Source organism: Marmota marmota, unplaced genomic scaffold (assembly GCF_001458135.2).
Source record: "Marmota marmota marmota unplaced genomic scaffold, marMar, whole genome shotgun sequence".
Classification (NCBI taxonomy): Eukaryota; Metazoa; Chordata; class Mammalia; order Rodentia; family Sciuridae; genus Marmota; species Marmota marmota.
The window spans coordinates 542,839-552,182 of NW_026000142.1; the positions used below are offsets into that span (position 1 = coordinate 542,839).

General features: G+C 33.6%; 1 non-coding gene across 1 annotated transcript; it reads left to right on the forward strand.

Annotated features, from left to right (window-relative positions):
- Nucleotides 1-7,155: 7,155 nt before the first annotated feature.
- Trnat-cgu lies at nucleotides 7,156-7,228 on the forward strand. Its single transcript has one exon. It is a non-coding gene; the product is annotated as a tRNA-Thr (tRNA).
- The last annotated feature ends 2,116 nt before the right edge of the window (nucleotides 7,229-9,344 follow it).

Genomic DNA, 9,344 nt, shown 5'->3' on the forward strand with positions numbered 1-9,344 from the left:
CCCAAGGGACCTATGCTAGGGCTGGTCAAATCTTTTGGTGCAGGGGTGTGAGTGGAGTTGGTATGTGCAGAGTTCTCAGATCCTACTTTGTATTTCTTACACAGGATTCCTGGCACATAGTAAGTTCTCCATGTATTTAATCTAACTTATTTAAATACTAATGTCCTTTAAAAGCCAAATCTCAATTCCCATTTTGCTTTGGTATTAATTGACCTATTCATTACTGCATATTCTCATGCTCCTATGACAGGGCCATCTCTTACCATTATGCTGTTTATACACTGCACTAATGTGTCTGGTGAAGGGATAAGAGAATAAAGTCCAAGTTTTTCATTTGCTATAGGCCCCAACACCAGTGCTTCACATCCTCTGAATTGCACAAATACACCATGTGAGCAGAGTCTGTCCTGCCTGTTACAATGCTTCTCATAAACTAAAAAACTAGGGTTTGCAAAGAAATACGAGATAGACATGTTCTAATTGTTTTGCTCTGGACAGTTGAAATAAAGGCAGTTTCCACCCAGATTTTCCAATAATCTTTTTTTTTTTTTTTGCAGAAAAAGGAGTTCGGTTTGCTAAGGTTCAGGTAGAGAGTGTGATAGTCCTTTATAAAGGTCTGTTTGATTTGGACTCTACTGAATGTCATCAAGATCATGGGTATGTAACAAGGGACTCTCAAATATAATCACTGCCTTGGGAACCAGGGTCATAACCAAGAGAAACAGATTCATCTTGAGGGAATTGACTGTCTTTTTTGTTTATATTTGGATTAGGGTAGATTTATCTTTTTATTATCATTCCTATACAGGTTTATATTCAAGTAGGGTCATGATTTTTTCTTGACTAATACCAATTTTCTTTTTATAAATTCATGGCCTTTGGGTTTTGTTTTGATTTTGACAGGCTCTACCTGTTTTTCAACTCAATAGTTTGCAAGTGTTTTGTTCTTTCATGTACTGACCATTAACCTCCCTGTCAAAAGAAATTACAGCAAAGTAAACACCTATTTTGATTTTTTTTTCAGTGCTACAACTTCACATTTTATATTCTATAAGAAATCTTTATTTTTATTTTTCTGACACTGGGGATCAAACCCATGTATAAGAAATCATTTAAAGGCAACAGTGACGATGGCAAGTAATTTACCTGTTTGGATTAAGAAAATTAGTTTTCAAATTTTTCTTGGTAGCATATGATATTTAATATAATAATATATTCTTCTTTTAGAAAAAGTACCTAGAAAAAAGCTATAACAGCTAGGGTATGTATTAGTATCCTGTACTAACCTTAACTTTACTAATATCTACCTTTCTGGTTTTGTGTAATCGACAGAACTGGCTTCCTTCCAGTTTTTGTTTCAAACAAAAATAGATTCAAATGTCTTCCATTAAGCATTAAAGAAGTAAATTGTTGCCCACTTGTAAGAAGCAAAGATTCTTATTTGTCTGTTTTAAGACTCATCAGAGCTCATTCTTCAGTTACCATGGAAACCAACTTCAGCTACATTTGAGAGGGTCTTGGAACAAAACCGAAATGTCTACACTAATAGGAAAGACATGCTTTCTTTAATTTACTTTTTTTTTTTTTTGGTCTTAGCTAAAGTGCCAAATTATTCAGACAAAGCACATTTAGTTGGATATTAATGATCCTGAAGATAATACTTAAGGAATTTTGTTTTCAGGGAAAGGAGACTTAAAAGGTTGATTCATATTGATTTTTAACTTATATGTTTTAAGATAAATAAGTGACATTTTAAAAAGTTTTATAATCTTCAGTATTTACTATAGTCACATTTTTGTCAACATGACAAAAATAATAAAATCCAAGTTTAAGAGATATATATGATTGTCTCAATTGGTGTAGTTACAGGTATTGTTGCAATAAATTGAACATTTCTCCAATAACGGGATTTTATAGTTGTATTATAAAGGAAGCATTTTCTTAGTTATTTAGTTCTTTTTAGCAAGTATAAAACTAATATATGATTATGTTTTACTTTTTAAAATTTTAGATGCTTGTTTTAATTTTAATAAACAATTATATTTTTATTTGAAATTTATCTTTCATGCTTGAAAAAATTTTGAGGAGTAAATGAATTTATGAAATAAAAGAGGACTAAAGACTTTTTTTAGAGTTAGCCTAGCCCTTGAATTTCCATTTGAGGAAAACATTCCCAGGTGATTTCCTAACGTAATACATGCAATATGACCACTACTCAAATCTGAAATTCTTAAACCTCAGTCCAGCATTGTTGGGCCTTTCCGCATGACTTTTTTTTTTATATAGTATTCCTATTTCTTATTATTTATATTTGAATACTGTCTAAATGGTAGTGCTATTTTATGTCTATTAAATTGACTGAAAAATCCAAAACTGTGTGTTGGCCTTTTGGTCAGAAGTACAATTTACCTTAGTTATAAACACAGTGTATCAGTAAAAGAAACCTGCCCCCGCTACCAAGTTTTCTAAATCTGTGTGTATTAAAAAACTCCAGGGGGGGGCACTAATATTTTGAACAGAAAACCATGTGGGATATAGTCAGGAATAGATTATATAGTGTTGGTTATTAAATACATAAATATGAATGGACATGGAAACACACATTCACTTTTTTAAAAGCACATGGACCTACCTCACAAGTGGTGGTAGCCTATGTTTTTTCATGCTAATGTTTTCTCTTGGCATGGATAATTGAGAATTTATATATATGCACATATCCTATTCCTATGGAAATGAAAATACTGTTCCATCCTGAAAACATTAAACAAGGTTTTGATTAACACGGATCAGAAATAACATTGGAAAAAGCACTAGATGTAGAATTTTAAGTCTTGCATTCAAATTTTAATGACCACTTACTGGATCTTGAAGGGGATTTATAAATTACAGAAATAAAAAAAATTATAGACTTTAAGTAAAAAATTCTGACAAATGAATACGAGAAGAGAAGCAAGGGTTTTTTACTGGGACAGGATTTATACTTCCACACCCGTTTATTTGTAAAATGCTGGCTGCTAAATAAAGGGCCTTCTCCTCATTGATAATGGTTACACCAATCTGGATACTTTTGCTGACATTTCTTTATTTTTTCCAAGAAGCTACATTTAGAGAAGTTTCAAAGATGACTGTCATTTGTGGCACTTTATTCTTAAACTGACTGAATAGCCAAATTACTTGCTTAACACCACTTGTCCGTATGGATTACTTAATGAAGTTTAATGTAGTAGTTATTCTGTCTTTGTTTTATTTACTTCAATTATTTATATAATGTCCTTATAGCCTGAAGTTATCATATCACAAAAGGTATTATATTAAAAATTTATTACTTGATAAATAATTATGTCCTATTATTCCCCTCCATATGACATACAATCCAGAGAATGAAATTTATTCATTCCTCTAAGGATGAAGTTTGATGGCAGATGAACAAATACTGATTTTTATTAGTAAAATAGTTTTCATCTAAAATGTAAACATATAAAAAAAAACATTTTCTCCAACTGAAAACTGCTTAAATGCTTTGAAAGGTTATGAGGCATTCAACTTGTTCACCCATCAGAAAGTCAAACTGTTCAACTTTGCAAAAGATAAGATTTTTATGTTCTGTTACTACTGATAATTGCCCACAGATACTGTCTTGTGCTACTAATAATCATTAATAAATGAGGACAGTTGGGTAGCATTCTAAACCAATCAATTTAGCATAAATCTCTTTTAAATGACCTGTTTTAGAGGGTTGACAATTACATGCTTAAGGTGTCACCTGAGGAAATGCAAGTAAAAAACCTTTGAGTCATTTTATTAAAGCATGACTCTTATACAAAGGTAGTATAAACATGTGTCAAAGATACATTTGATTATTAATAAGGGTGCCAGTAAAATGGTTAGGTGCCTCTAAGAACATATGAGATATACACACATTATATTATAGGTATACTTTGTATGTGCATGTGTAAATATGAATATACACATATGTATACTTACATTCTCTATATACACACATACATATTCTATATATATGCATATGTGTGTAGAGATAGCTCTCTATTTCTATAGAGAGAGATGGAGAAAGATATTGAGAAAGAGAGAGATTGAAATTGATTTATATTAAGTCAGCCAGGAAAGAAAAGTCTTGCTAAATAAATTTACTCACTAAGAGACAAAACTGATTAATATCCTACAGGGCAATAAAACTATAATCTTTTAGGTTATCTTTTCTGAGAGAAATCATTTGCACCTCTACTGGAAAAAAATCTATATCATTGACAGGTAATTCACAGAAACTGGCCCTTAATCAAAGATAACTAGTAAATCAAACAATAGTATATCCTCTCGAGAATTAGATAATCCTCAGGTAGTCCTGTTAGAAAATGTTCCAATATGATATTGAAATGCCATACAGGGATGGCTTTCTCCTACTTAGAATTTGATACAATTTTCTGTAGCAGTATTAATTTCTTTCCCTAGTATTTCAAGACTGCTTTCTGTAGTTCTAACATTACCATGATCTAATGAAATTCCCTATTTTGAATTCGACTGCTTAGCATCACAGAATATGTATACTTGCATGAGGAAATTTTTTTTTTCCCAGAAATTTTCCAGGACGTGCAGAATTTTAATGTCAGAGAAGGGCCTTGATCTTAATGCATGTTCCAACAGCAGGGAGACAGGAATTGACTGTATATGAATATAATGTACTAAAATATAAAAGCCCCCAAGTATCTTCCTATACATAGTGAGAAACCCTGAAAAAAGTGAACACTTTTATTATGAATGTTGTCCATAGCATTTATGAGTATTTTCAATTTATGTTGTACTTTGTTCATTTTTCATAACTTACTTTCTTTTTGCCCTGTTGCCATCAACTAGTCATTGCTGGATGAATTTGTCCATGCTATGCTTTGAGCCCTTCATTTTAGGGTCACTCTCGGTCCACAAGATTCACAACTGTGTTTGCATACTGCTCTGTATTTTGTTTATCGCACAAGGTACATTTTCCTTTTTAGAATAAAAGTACTATATGTGAGATCTGAAGTTTGAATGTGAGATTTATTTGAACCTATAAAGGGAAGAACTAATGTCCTTCTCTCCATAAAGTTGAAAGCATAAGTCTATAATGTATTGTTTCTAAAAGGAATTTATATTAAAAATATTGCAATAAGAGGTTACAGAATAGCAAATTGAAGGGCATATGTGGAAGGTTTTGCCTGGGGGAGTGAAAGTAAATAACTTTAAATCATTTTATCAAAAGAATGCTGTTACCACTAAAAACCAAAGAAAGAATAATAAATGAGAATTTAATACACTTGACCTTTAGACTGTTAATAGTTGATACATATAATCCCAAATCACTGGAGCTTTTTATTCTTCTACATTTACTTTTTATATAAAAAAACTGACTTTAAAAACATAATCTTAGATTTATAGAAAAATTGATATGATAGTACAAAGTTTTTTATACCTCATACCTGGTTTCCCTGCTTGATGTCTCACATTATTTATCATAATTAATAATTAATGAACTAATATTGATATATTAGCTAAAGTCTGCACATTATTCCGTTTTCCTTAGTTTTAAGACAGTGTCTTATTTCTGTTAAAAGATTTCATCTGAGTGCAGGGGTGCATGCCTGTAATCCTAGCGAGCCCAGAAGTTTAGGCAGGAGAATCACGAGTTCAAAGCCAGCCTCAGCGAAAGCAAGGCACTAAGCAGCTCAGTGAGACCCTGCCTCTAAATAAAATACAAAATAGGGCTGGGGATGTGGCTCAGTTGTTGAGTGCCCCTAATCAATCTTAGGTACTGTCCCCACCAAAAAAAAAAAAAAAAAAAAAAGATGTAATCTAGGATGCCACATTAAATTTAGTTGTCCCGTCTTCTTATACTCCTCTTGGCTTGATTTGTTTTGGATGAGCAGTTTTAAACACTGCCCAGGTGTTCCTGGTCAGAATTTTTTTAAAAATAGAATACTTCTTAACTGGAATTTGGTATTTTCTTCATGGTTAGACTGGGATTATGAGTTTTGGAAGAAGAACACAGAGAACTGCCACTTTCATCACCTTACATAGGGGACTTGCTATTTATATGACTCATCATTGTTGATATTAACCTTGGTTACCTTGCTGAAGCAGTGTGTTTGCCAAGTTTCTCCACCGGCAGTTACATCTCCATCCCCCACCCCCATGAATTCCTTAGAAGCAAGTTACTAGGCACAGTCCACACAGAAGGAGAGAGGAGTTCTTATATCATTTCTTTGACAGCAGAGTATCTATATAAATTATTTAAACTTATGCATGGGAAATTTGTCTCTTCTGTGCCTTTTTCTTTTGGTATCAGAGACTGAACCTAAGGGTATTTAATCACTGAGCCACATTCTCAGCCCCTTACTATATTTATTTAGATACAGGGTCTCACTGAGTTGCTTAGGGCCTCACTACATTGTTTAGGCTGACTTTGAACTCATGGTCCACCTGCCTCAGGCTCCCATGCTGCTAGAATTATAGGCATGTGCCGCCACACTTGTCCTTCTACTCCATTTTTAAATTCAATATTTAGTCATGGAGTTCTGGAAGTATGGACTCATGGATATTTATTTTAATGTTGTGTTATAAACCAATACTATTTTTGTTTTGCTTTGTTTAGTTTTATTGCTCAAATTGTCACAGCTTCAACCACTGAAAGATCTTTCAGTTTGCTCATGTCATTTTGACTTGCCCTCATTATGTGGGGGAGTTTTTGTTTTCATTTTAAGTACTTCTGTGCTTTTTGATACTACAAAATGGTCCATGTTCATCTTGTCTATTTCCTGTGCCAGCCCTAGAAGCAGCCATTTCTCTCTGGTGATTTTATTGGAGAATGGTATCAGAAACCAAGACCTAGGGTCTAGGTTTCCTCCTTGCTGCTGAGTTGTTATTGCTTCTGGTCCTGTCAGCTGACCTTGCAAAAAAGCACATGTGTGTTTACCAACCACTGTGTACACACATATCTATGCATTTATATTAAGCTAAACAGGAGTTTACGTTGATGTCTCCAACTCAGATTTTAAAACATACTTTTGATTAAGAAAAGGAATTCTTTTCCATGTAAAGGAACTATTCATTTCAAATCCTCTTTCAGTTCCAATTTTGAGTTTGCTTAAAAATTTGTTACACTGGGCTGGGGATATAGCTCAGTTGGTAGAGTGCTTGCCTCGTATGCACAAGGCCCTGGGTTCAATTCCCAATATTACCACACACACAAAAAAATAAATAAACAAAAGTTACACTAGCTCTATTTGAACATTTATTGGGTAAATACAGTTTTGCTGATTTAAGTGGGAGATTATTCTAGATGTATAACTTTATTATTGGCAATACCCTAGATATAATAATCAACTTATCCGTTTTTGTTTGATCACCACAGTGAAAGAGAAATTCTAAAAAGACAGTTTGGGCTGAGGAGAAATTAATTATATCATTAAGGTGTTTATTTAATTTTTTTGATTAGTGACAAACATATGGGGAAATTATAGCAAACAAAGCAAAACAGATAATCACTGGGTCAATGGAACAATCAGAACTGTACAAAACTGTGTTGCATCTATAACATGAATTGAATTTCTGAAAATAACTAAGAAGTGATCAGTTTCAAGGGATTCAAGAAAATCAATATAAGATGAAAATAACACTAGACTTAGGTAAGAACTTAACTTAGAGCACCTGATTTTATAATGATAGGTTAACTATCTCTCCTTTTCTCAATTATGTTGAAAATGTCCATGATGACATTTTTTTAGATGACAGGGATGCTTGAGCTCAAGTATCTAATTTGCCCCCCCCCACTCTGTAAATCCTCTCCAATATGAACAAAGCCATGAAGAAAACTGTTGTTGAGCTCCGAGTTTCTAATCACAGACTTGTTTGCTGAATGACCCTGAGCTTGAAGGGTGCATGGGTTTGAGAGACAGAACAGATAGAATTTAGGAAGCGATCAGAGCAATTTTATTTTCTTAGAGAACTGACCAGAATCAGCAGGAAAAAAGCCTGCTGCATTTTGACTCAATTGTACCGTATTGATTCGACTTAATGGATTTGATTTTTTTCAACAGGTCATAACACCCACAAACAGACCTGGGTCACAGAAATTGGTGTACACTGAGCTCCACTCTACTCACCTAATCTTAAAGGAAGAAGCCAAGTACTTCTTTCAGCTGACTAGCCACTTTTTTGGTGAAACTCCCTAGAGTTGCATTTATAAACTCTTATCTTTGCCCTTGGTTAGGGAGACAGTTCTCACAGAAACTGTTCCCTTCCTATGCATTTATATATGAATCAATCTTCAATTCTTTGGACTGTTTCAGAGTTATTCTTTTCTAGTTAGTGAGGAGGGCTTACCCTTCAGAACCTTATCCCTTTGTACTGGATCAGATTGTCTCTGCCTTGTTCACAGCAAATTCAGCTTATCCCACACACTAACTGCTCAGAATCTGAATACTTGGAAAGAATGATGTATGCATGCCATGGACAAGATAATTTCTAATAGATATGACAAAGGTAGGGCAATATTAAAGGTAGACACTGAACTGAATCATAATTCCTTCCCAAGTGAGGAATACGATGGTTTTGGATTAAAGTAGAAGAAACTGAAGAATTCCACTTAGCCTCCAAACTGGAGTTTTGAAGAATATGAATGTGTCAGGTTGTGAGATAAGTGCTGGTGTTGGGTAGCGAATGCCATGTAGAATCTTAGTGGGAATGGACAAAATATCACGAGGCAACTGTTATTAAAAAGTATTTTGCAAACAGTATTAATAAAAACATCTAAGATAAGATACTTGTCTCTTTCAAATACAGCAGGTAGCCTTAGGGAAAACCAGTGACAGAATTCATAGCAATAACTCTGGGTATGCTTTTGACACAGCAAGGAAGCAGCAGGAAGGAATGAAAGTGGATTTAGTAAATGTTAAATTCAAGCAGTTAAAAAAAAAGATTAAGTCCTACAACAATAAAAAAAAGAAATTAAAAGAAAATATTGAATTATAAGAAAAAAAGGGTAAATAAACCCACAAGTTGTTTTTTTTTTTTTTGATACTGGCATACATGACAACATAAATGAATCTCACAGATAGGCTGAATTAAACAAGCTGAATAAAAAAGAGCATGTATGGCAGGACTACATCTAGGCTGTTTTCTATCAAGCAAATAGATGGTGAGAAAAAAAAAAATCAGAACATACTTGCCTGTATTTTTTGCATGTGAGTTTTGACAAGGGAAGGAGTCCAACACCCAAAATATGCCACCCTCGGGTGCTGATTATTTTCAATGGAAGGAATTTAGAGAATAGCAGTTGTGGGAAGAGGCTTAACTTT